This window comes from Salmo trutta, chromosome 37, assembly GCF_901001165.1.
Source record: "Salmo trutta chromosome 37, fSalTru1.1, whole genome shotgun sequence".
Classification (NCBI taxonomy): Eukaryota; Metazoa; Chordata; class Actinopteri; order Salmoniformes; family Salmonidae; genus Salmo; species Salmo trutta.
This window is the reverse complement of record NC_042993.1, coordinates 21,806,965-21,816,316: the sequence shown is the minus strand read 5'-3', so window position 1 is coordinate 21,816,316 and position 9,352 is coordinate 21,806,965. Positions and strand designations below refer to the sequence as shown.

The window sequence follows — 9,352 nt, the reverse complement described above, 5'->3', positions numbered from 1 at the left end:
GACTACCTCATGAAGCTGGTTGCGGGGAATGCCAAGATTGTGCAAAGTTGTCATCAAGGCAAAGGGTGGCTATTTGAAGAATCTCAAATATAAAATATATTTTGATTTGTTTTAACACTTTTTTTTGGTTACTACATGATTTCAAATGTGTTATTTCATAGTTTTGATCTTCACTATTAACCTACAATGTAGAAAATAGTAAAAATAAAGAAAAACCCTGGAATGAGTGGGTGTTCTAAAACTTTTGACCGGTTAGTGTATTTGTGACTCATTGTTTTGAAGCAAGTTTGTTTTGGTCTGGGATATGCAAATGTTATCAGCACACATTAATGGCATCAGTGTTTAAAGTTTAGCCTTCAGCACAATGGCTAATAGCTCACTCTTTTAACCAGGCACTACAAATAACAGCTAGGGGCTGCACCTGCAAAGTGAGGTACTGATAAAGACAAACTATTACTCTTTGGCTTGTTTGGTACTGTACCTGCTCTTGGTGCTCTTAGGGTGGAAATCTACAAGCTGCTCTTATAAATCAAATGTTGACAGCTTGGCTTGTCGTGGTTTTCTCTATCTTGAATGGATCCAAATCATATTGTTTAGTTGATGTTTACACTTTGGTGAAATTACATTATGTCAAAATACTCTACATGACCAAAAGTATGTGGACACTTACTCGTCAAACATCTCATTCCAAAATCATGGGCATTAATATGGAGTTGGTCCCCCCTTTGCTGCTATAACAGTCTCCGCTCTTCTGGGAAGGTTTTCCACTAGATGTTAGAACATTTCTGCAAGGACTTGCTTCCATTCAGCCATGAGCACTAGTGAGGTCAGGCACTGAAGTTGGGCGATTAGGCCTGGCTCGCAGTCGGCGTTCCAATGCATCCAAAAGGTGTTCGATGGGGTTGAGGTCAGGGTTCTGTGCAGGCCAGTCAAGTTATTCCACGCCGATCTCAACAAACCCTTTCTGCATGGACCTCGCTTTGTGCACAGGGGCATTGTCATATTGAAACAGGAAAGGGCTTTCCCCAAACTGTTTCTGCAAAGTTGGAAGCCCAGAATCGTCTACAATGTCATTTTATGCAGTATCGTTAAGATTTCCCTTCACTAGACCTAAGGGGCCTAGCCCGAACCATGAAAAACAGCCCCAGGCCATTATTCCTCCTCCACCAAACTTTACAGTTGGCACTATGAATTGTATGGCCTACCACTTTGCTGCTCCTATACATTTCCACTTCACAATAATAGCACTTATAGTTGACCGGGGCAGCTCGAGCAGGGCATACATTTGACGAACTGACTTATTGGAAAGGTGGCATCCTATGACGGTGCCACATTGAAAGTCACTGAGCTTTTCAGTAAGGCCATTCTACTGTTAGTGTTTGTCTATGGAGATTGCATGGCTATGTGTTTGATTTTATACACCAATCAGCAACGGGTGTGGCTGAAATAGCCGAATCCACTCATTTGAAGGGGTGTCCTCATACTTTTGTATATATAGTATATGATAAGAACGTGTCATCGCTTGCTTGTAGATTTTTCAGAATGAAAATATGTTTTTAGCATGTTAGACTTAGGTTGTTTGATGTGACCAGACATGATCTTCTTTACCCAGGGACACTGTTTCACTCTCTTTCTCTCTCTTTTTTCAACACAGGAATTCAGCAGATTAGCAGGTCCTTGAAAACGAAACCAAACAACCCAGGACAAGCAATTTACCAGAATATGGGAACAAAGTAAATACTTGAGGGGAAGAGAAACACATTACATTGCAGAGAGGATAGGCTGACAGATATACTAAATGCAAAAACACAATAAAACAGTTATAACATATAAAAGTCAACTAGGAGGAAAGTTGTAGATAAGGGAAGGGTTTCTAGCCAGTGATGGTTCAAGAACATACTATCCCTACATCCTATGTCCTTGACCTTGCCTCTAGATCTCACGGAGGTGAGGGGAGGGGGGTGTAGATAGCCTTTCACAGACTCTTGAATGAGCTGCCAAGAGAGAAGCTCAAAGAATCTCATGAATGAGAACAGAACGGAGTGTTTTTTTTGCAGGATCCCAGAAGTATATAGTGAAATGGAGCAATTATTTTGGTATGTTTACAATTTGTTCTAGAAGCGGGATCGTTCCTCTGTTAATTGATTAAAGTTGTATTTTGCACCAGTATTTTCCCACTTTGTTTTGATGTAGGAAAACACCCTGCTTATGATCTGGACTTTTTATTATGGTGGTATTTACCTATCTCTGAACTGAAACCTGCCTTCAGGTGTTAACACACCTCCAGGGTTTTGGATCAACTTCTGGCTCTCCCACTCAGTGCTAGCTTTATTAAAGGCCATTGTGTTAGAGTCTGTAGACTGAGAATTTACTTCTACATTTACAGAAAATGACAGGTTGGCTCGGCTCACCGCATGCTTTCACCTCCCACGCACAGTCTCTTAAGGAAGCAGCTCTCAAGTTTCAAACACACTCAGGCTTTTAGACACACTTCACTACACCCACACAATATTCAGTGTTTTACCTTAGTGAGTCTCTGTGGCACTAAAGACCAGTCTATGATTCACCCTAAACATTCCAGTGTGGTTATTATGGTTTGGATGAGTAAGCATAGACTGATGCTCATGAGACTTCAATAGAACTGTTATGGTGTGCTGTTGTGTGGTCGTTTCCCCTTTATAGATGGCTGGCCAACTCTTTGGATCTCTTTTTTTTCTATCACAGTAGCTATATAAAAATATCTAAAATATTCTAGCTAACATGTTTGCCTGGTAGTACTTTTAACCTATTTCAACTCACACCAACAATCTTCAACAAATACACTTCTTATTGTGTGTTCCTGGATTCATATTTACTTCCTACTTTTTTTCACCTTTACCCTCCATTGTCACCTGTCTTGTCCTTGCCGTGACAAGCCAGTGACATTTGACACTGACAGTAAATATAATATTCTTTACAAAAATGTGTCAGTCAATATTCTCTCCCTCTCTCCACAGCCTCCACTATTCTTCCCATAGGCTTTCTGTCCTTCTCCCCACTCCTTGCACATGATGTTTGCTTCCTCCTAAAACAAATTTACCCTGGTTAGTTAACCAGCAGGCAGGCATACAAGAGCAGGCTTGTCTGTGTTGAAGCCATATACCAGGAAATGAGCTTTAGCACACACAACTCCTCTCTCATCTGATGTGTTGTTGTCTTCTGGTTATGGCCCTTGATAAACCATGTCCGATCACATAGTCTTCCCACCGAATAAGATGGACAGTATGTGTAAGCAATACGGCCCGAGGAGGTGTGGCGTTTGGCCAATATACCATGGTTAATGGCTGTTCTTTTGCACGACGCAACACGGAGTGCCTGGATACATCCTTTAGCCTTGTTTTTTCCCCAAATATAACAAACCCACGAGGTGCCTTTTTACTATTATAAACTGGTTACCAGCGTAATTAAAACAGTAAAAATAAATGGTATACGGTCTGATATACCGCGGCTTTCAGCCAATCAGCATTCAGGACTCGAACCCACCTGGAATATAATAACAAATAGCTTATTCTCTCAGACACTGTTTTTGTCACTGTTTGTTTCGTGAGTAGTGCTTGGAATGGTATGTACTGTAACTGTGTGGTAATGAAGTATCTGTCACAGTTGCCAGCAAAGCCAATGGAACTGTGTACTGGAGGAAAACAAGCTCTTTCTTGTGTATTTGTTACAAAGTTTGAATTAGTGATTAGATTTGCAGGACAAATTCAATTAAGGTGGATGTTTGGAGGCTAATTTAGTTGTGAACCCGAGTTGAGGTTAATTTCAGTTCCTTTGAGTTGTACGATGATTTGGGCTACACTTGGGCTATGCTCACTACTTTGAATGTCTATTTATCCCACCCTTACATGTAAACATTAGTAATCAAACGAACCGCTGGCAATGCCGCTGCAATTAGCGTCCTCTTTCAACATCCAACATGCTCAATTCATTGTTGTAATCACCCGTTCTGTTTTGGGTATGGGTGGCAGGTGGTAGAGGGTTATTCCTAACCAGCAAGGTAGGAGCAGGATTAGTGCAATGTGAGGTATCGTTCTGCCTGAGCTCATTGTTAGCTAGCTACATCAGGCCCTAAAATACAGTGTTCCCACGCCTTTCTCAGGAAAATGAGCTGTTTTTGCTTTGTAAGCACCTTAGGGAAAAACACTGTCAGCTGACACTGGGAGAGAGTCCTGAATCCTGTGAAGAGCAAATTGTATGGGATTATGCAGGTCCTGGTAGCAGACACCACACCGTACTTACCCAAGGGTTTTGGAGGTGTTTGCTTGGAGTTTGACTTTGACAAAAAGTATTAGGTGTCAAGTCAACATATTCTGGATTTTTTAAAATTTTTCTATATTTTGCTTGTCGCATACTTTGTTCACAGTCATGCATGTTGAAGTTAATTATAGCTGCCGTGGGAACTAAATTGAAAAGGCATTCTAAGTATGTGGTAATGACATTTTTACCCATTCCATTATCTTTACAGCATTAACAGTGACTGTTTCAGGAAGTCAGTGCCATATATGGCCAGTAGGAAGTGACTCCATCCTAATCACAAAACAATCTAATTTTATTGGTCGCATACACATATTTGTCAGATGTTATTGAGGGTGAAGTGAAATACTTGTGTTCCTTTCTCCAACAGCGCAGTTTAATCTAATACACACTCATTTAAAAAGTAAAATAATGGAATTAAGAAATATAGAAATATTAGGACGAGCAATGTCTGAGTCCGGAGTATGAATACTGTTTATACAGTACCAGTCAAAAGTGTGGACACACCTACTCATTCAAGGGTTTTTCTTTATATTTACTATTTTATACATTGTAGAGTTATAGTGAAGACGTTATTTCATAGTTTCAATGTCTTCACTATTATTCTACAATGTAGAAAATAGTAACACTAAAGAAAAACCCTGGAATGAGTAGGTGTGTCCAAACTTTTGACTGGTACTGTATATATGTGATGGGATGTATTGACAATTTAGACAGCCTATGGATAGATTATGTAGTATATCTTAATAATAGTATATGTACAGCAATAGTTTAATAGGATAGGCCATGACTAAAATAGAGTATATACATATCAAGTGGGAAAAGCAGTATGTAAACATTATTTAAAGTGACCAGTGTTCAATGACTAGGGTCATAGGGCAGCAGCCTCTGGTGCATGGTAGAGTAGCCAGGTGGTAGCCGTCTAGTGACAGTGACTAAAGTTCAGGGCCGGGTACTGGATGGGGGTGGCTTGTTCTACCAGTTAAGACAGCTGGAAATCTGAAAAAGGTCCCTCGGTGGAATTGAAAGAGACATTTCCGAAAGGGGTAGAATGCGGTAAAACAGACCACTATTAGTGTGTGAGAGTGTACAGTTAGTTAGCGAGAGGTTTCAGATCAACCACCATGTCACATAAAGCTATGAGGTGGAGCAGGAAATGTTAGTGACCCATATACCTATTTGGTAGTTGTGCTTTTACAAGAGGAAAGTACCCATGCGTGCCCAGAAAGTACCCATTTTGCCAGGTGGTGCACAATCCAAGTATATTTGTGAGGAATATGGAGCGATTTCAGTGCCAACAGAAATTGTACTTGAATTCCATCATTGTTTTTTTGTATTGGTAGAACAAGTGCACTGGAATCGCACCATAGAAGTTTAATTCTAAAATGCTATATTTAAGCAGTACGGTCCGAGGAGGTGTGGTATATAGCCAATATACATTTATTGTCTCTCTGACATGAAACCAAGTGATATTTTTTTCTTCTGTTTTGTACTTTCACCCCTTTGTGGTGTATAGCCAATGTACCACGGCTAAGGGCTGTTCTTAAGCACGACGCAACGCGGAGTGCCTGGACACAACCCTTAGCCGTGGTATATTGGCCGTATATCCCAAACCCCCGAGGAGCCTTATTGCTATTATGAACTGGTTACCAATGTAATTAGAGCAGTAAAAAATGTGTCATACCCGTGGTATACAGTCTGATATTCCACGGCTGTCAGCCAATCAGTATTCAGAGCTCGAACCACCCAGTTTATAAATATATTGAACATTTAATTTTACTGCTGTAATTACGTTGGTAACCAGTTAATAATAGCAATAAGGCACCTCAGGGGTTTGTGATATGGTCAATATACCACGGCTAAGGGCTGTGTCCAGGCACTCCGCATTGCGTCATGTCTATGAACAGCCCTTAGCCGTGGTATATTGGCCACATATCACACCCCCTCGGGCCTTATTGCTTAAATTGCTTTATTGTTTAAAGAAATTATAAAAGAGATCCAATCATGGCATGGGGTTGTTCAATGACAGACATATATTTGTTTAAAATCGATCACTTGAGCTGGACGGTGTTTCCTCCGACACATTGGTGCAGCTGGCTTCCTGGTTAAGCGAGCAGTGTGTCAAGAAGCAGTGCGGCTTGGCAGGGTCTTGTTTCAGAGGACGCATGGCTCTCGACCTTCGCCTCTCCCGAGTCCATAGGGGAGTTGCAGCGATGGGGCAAGACTGTAACTACCAAATGGATATCACGAAAAAGGGGTGACAGTACAAAATATAAAATAAATATCTATCACTTGATGGTTTCACATCAGAGAGACAAATGTTTTGCTAAATGCTCACTATCAGAGAAATAAGTAGTACTGCTAGGTTTTACACAGTCAAATGTAACAAATATCTACGTTTTTAATAAAGACATTTACAAATGATACATTTGGGACATCAATATATATATATATATATTTATACTTCAATACAGTAATATGAGATCTGAATGTAAAACTTTTCCATTTTAGTCATTTAGCAGATGCTCTTATCTTACAGTACTTACTGTAAGTGTGCATTCATCTTAAGATACCTAGGTAAGACAACCACATATCACAGTCAAATATACAGGATAAGAACATTCCATTTAAGCTAAACAATGGATATACATGTACAATGGATATATAGAAAAAAAACATACACCTCTAAAACCTATGATTTAAGTAACAGCAATATTTTACAGACACATGAAGGTACCCATAAGCAATCATTTCTGATGAAAAAACAGAAATGTAAAAAATTGGAGTCTATAGCATTTTGTAAATAAACTCTTCAAGTGCTTAAGTACATAAAATGTTATAAAAACAATTCAAATATTTAGAATATTAATACTTCACCACTACTGGAAATTATGACCAAATTGTAAAGACCAATTTGACCAGATAATAAACATTAGCATTTTTTCGCGTGTCGGAGTTCGGATGTCGGACGCCGATATGAATTTGTGTTAAAAAAAAGTGTTAAACAAATCAAAAGAACAAATCAAAAGAAATAAGGGATATTCAATGGTTTGTGAGGAGCTCTAAAGGACCATAATTGTGTATCCGTCTCCGGGTACAGCACTGCACTTTAGCCCAGTGTTGCTGTCTGTTGTGTCATCTACTCTGACACTCTGCCAGGTCCCATGTTTACAACAGCTGGGAGAAGGATCAGAGCTGTAAAAAAACAACAACAAAAACTGTATGAGCCCCACAGTGACGAAATGCAAATGGGCAGATGCACAAAAAGAGCGGATGAAGGCTCTGCAAAGTGGTTTGTAGAGTGCAACTATGTTTTTATAGGTCTCCAAGCCAAGGTGATGTGTGTAGACATTCAAACCCAAGATTTCGATATGGTCTCAATAATGTTAATGTGTGTTGTGTTCCAGTCGTCAATGAAGATATATGGGTTTATGCCTTATATGAAGGTATGGGTTTGTGTCTAAGGGTTACTTACCTCTTATCTCAAAAGTTTTTAGTATCCAAGACCATACAGTACATGAACACACTTTATGGGCTATATATATTGTACAGTAAATATAGCCAGACCTACACTGAGTGTACAAAACATTAAGGACACCTTCCTAATATTGAGCTTAAGGTTAGAATCTTACATAGCAACCAAGCTATTACGCCACGCCGCACCTCTTAAAACAAACTAAGGATTGGCTGTCCAGGAATGGTTGAAATGTTCTTAAGTGAAAGATTGAACAATGAATGGAGCATACACCTTCTTAGTCATGTAGCAGTCATACAGCTCCTTCAAATCACTTGCAGAGGCACGATTGTTTGTTTTTAGATTGAAGTACCAGGATGTTTCCCTGGTTTCTTAATTGCAATGAAATTGTTCATTGTTGAATATACTCATAATTTTCTTGTGCAAATTTGACTAACGAGCCCTGCCTGAAATCCATCCAGCTCTTCACTTGATTCATATTATTAGTGATAGAGATATTTAGGCCTATATGCTTTTTCAACTGTGCCCAAGGCTGCAGCCGGGAGTTACATGGGATTTATCTGGTGGATTATGGGTAGATTTCTGTGGAATTTTGGCAAGGTTCCACAGACTGTTTTGCTGTGGAATATCTACATTTTTTGCTGTGGAATATCTACATTGTTTACCCAATCAGTTAAGAACAAATTCTTATTTAAAATGGCTGCCGACCAGGGAACAGTGGGTTAACTGCCTTGTTCAGGGGCAGGACGACAGAATTTCACCTCGTAAGCTCGGGGATTCATTCCAGCAACCTTTCGGTTACTGGCCCAACGCTCTAACCACTAGGCTACCTGCCACCCCTAGTATTAACCCTCTAAAAAGGAACATGACATAACATGACCCGAAAATGTAATTTCAGTGGTCAGGTCAGGGTCTAATATCTATGACCTATGTACACTATCAGATGTAGATACAGTAAACATGCAATGTTTTTACACAACCCATCTTTCCTCCTAGTCTATGCCTGCACTGTCACTGTACCATATGTGCCCTTGAGCAAGGCTCTTAACCCCCCAACAACAACAGCTCCCTGGGCGCCCAGTATGGCAGCCCCCCACACCTCTCCAAATTTTGGTTGGACCTTGTGTGCAATTGACAAATAAAGTCATCTTCATATGACAGCACTGTTACTGTGCGTTGTTGTGCACGAAGGAGTGAACACGAGACCAGCTATGTGAGTGTGACAAAGACAAATATTATGGGGAAGGAACTTGTTTCAGCTTGTTTTCAGACTCATGGATGCCTAATGGAACCTTTGCATCACTGGCCAAAGGAGGAACACTATGTCGCGAACAGCAGTTAGGAATCCAGCGTTGGGCTGTGCCTGCATGGGGAGCATGCCCCGGCTTGCAGGAGGAATCTTACATAAGAGAGAGGCGTCGCCCCTTTAACAGACATTACGTGATGATGAAATGACATGGTCAGTTCATCCTCAGAACAATACAGAGAAAGGTTGGCGTGACTCCAACGTTAGGCAGCGGACATACCACTGCAGCAAAACAAACACCCTATTATTGGAGCTAATCATTCTTTTGCAACCCATCA

At 40.3% G+C, this 9,352-nt stretch overlaps 1 long non-coding RNA gene across 1 annotated transcript; it reads left to right on the top strand.

Annotated features, from left to right (window-relative positions):
• Positions 1-208: 208 nt before the first annotated feature.
• On the top strand, positions 209-4,710 carry LOC115177127 (uncharacterized). Its single transcript, XR_003872355.1, has 2 exons — positions 209-433; positions 1,655-4,710. It is a non-coding gene; the product is annotated as an uncharacterized LOC115177127 (long non-coding RNA).
• Positions 4,711-9,352: the final 4,642 nt, after the last annotated feature.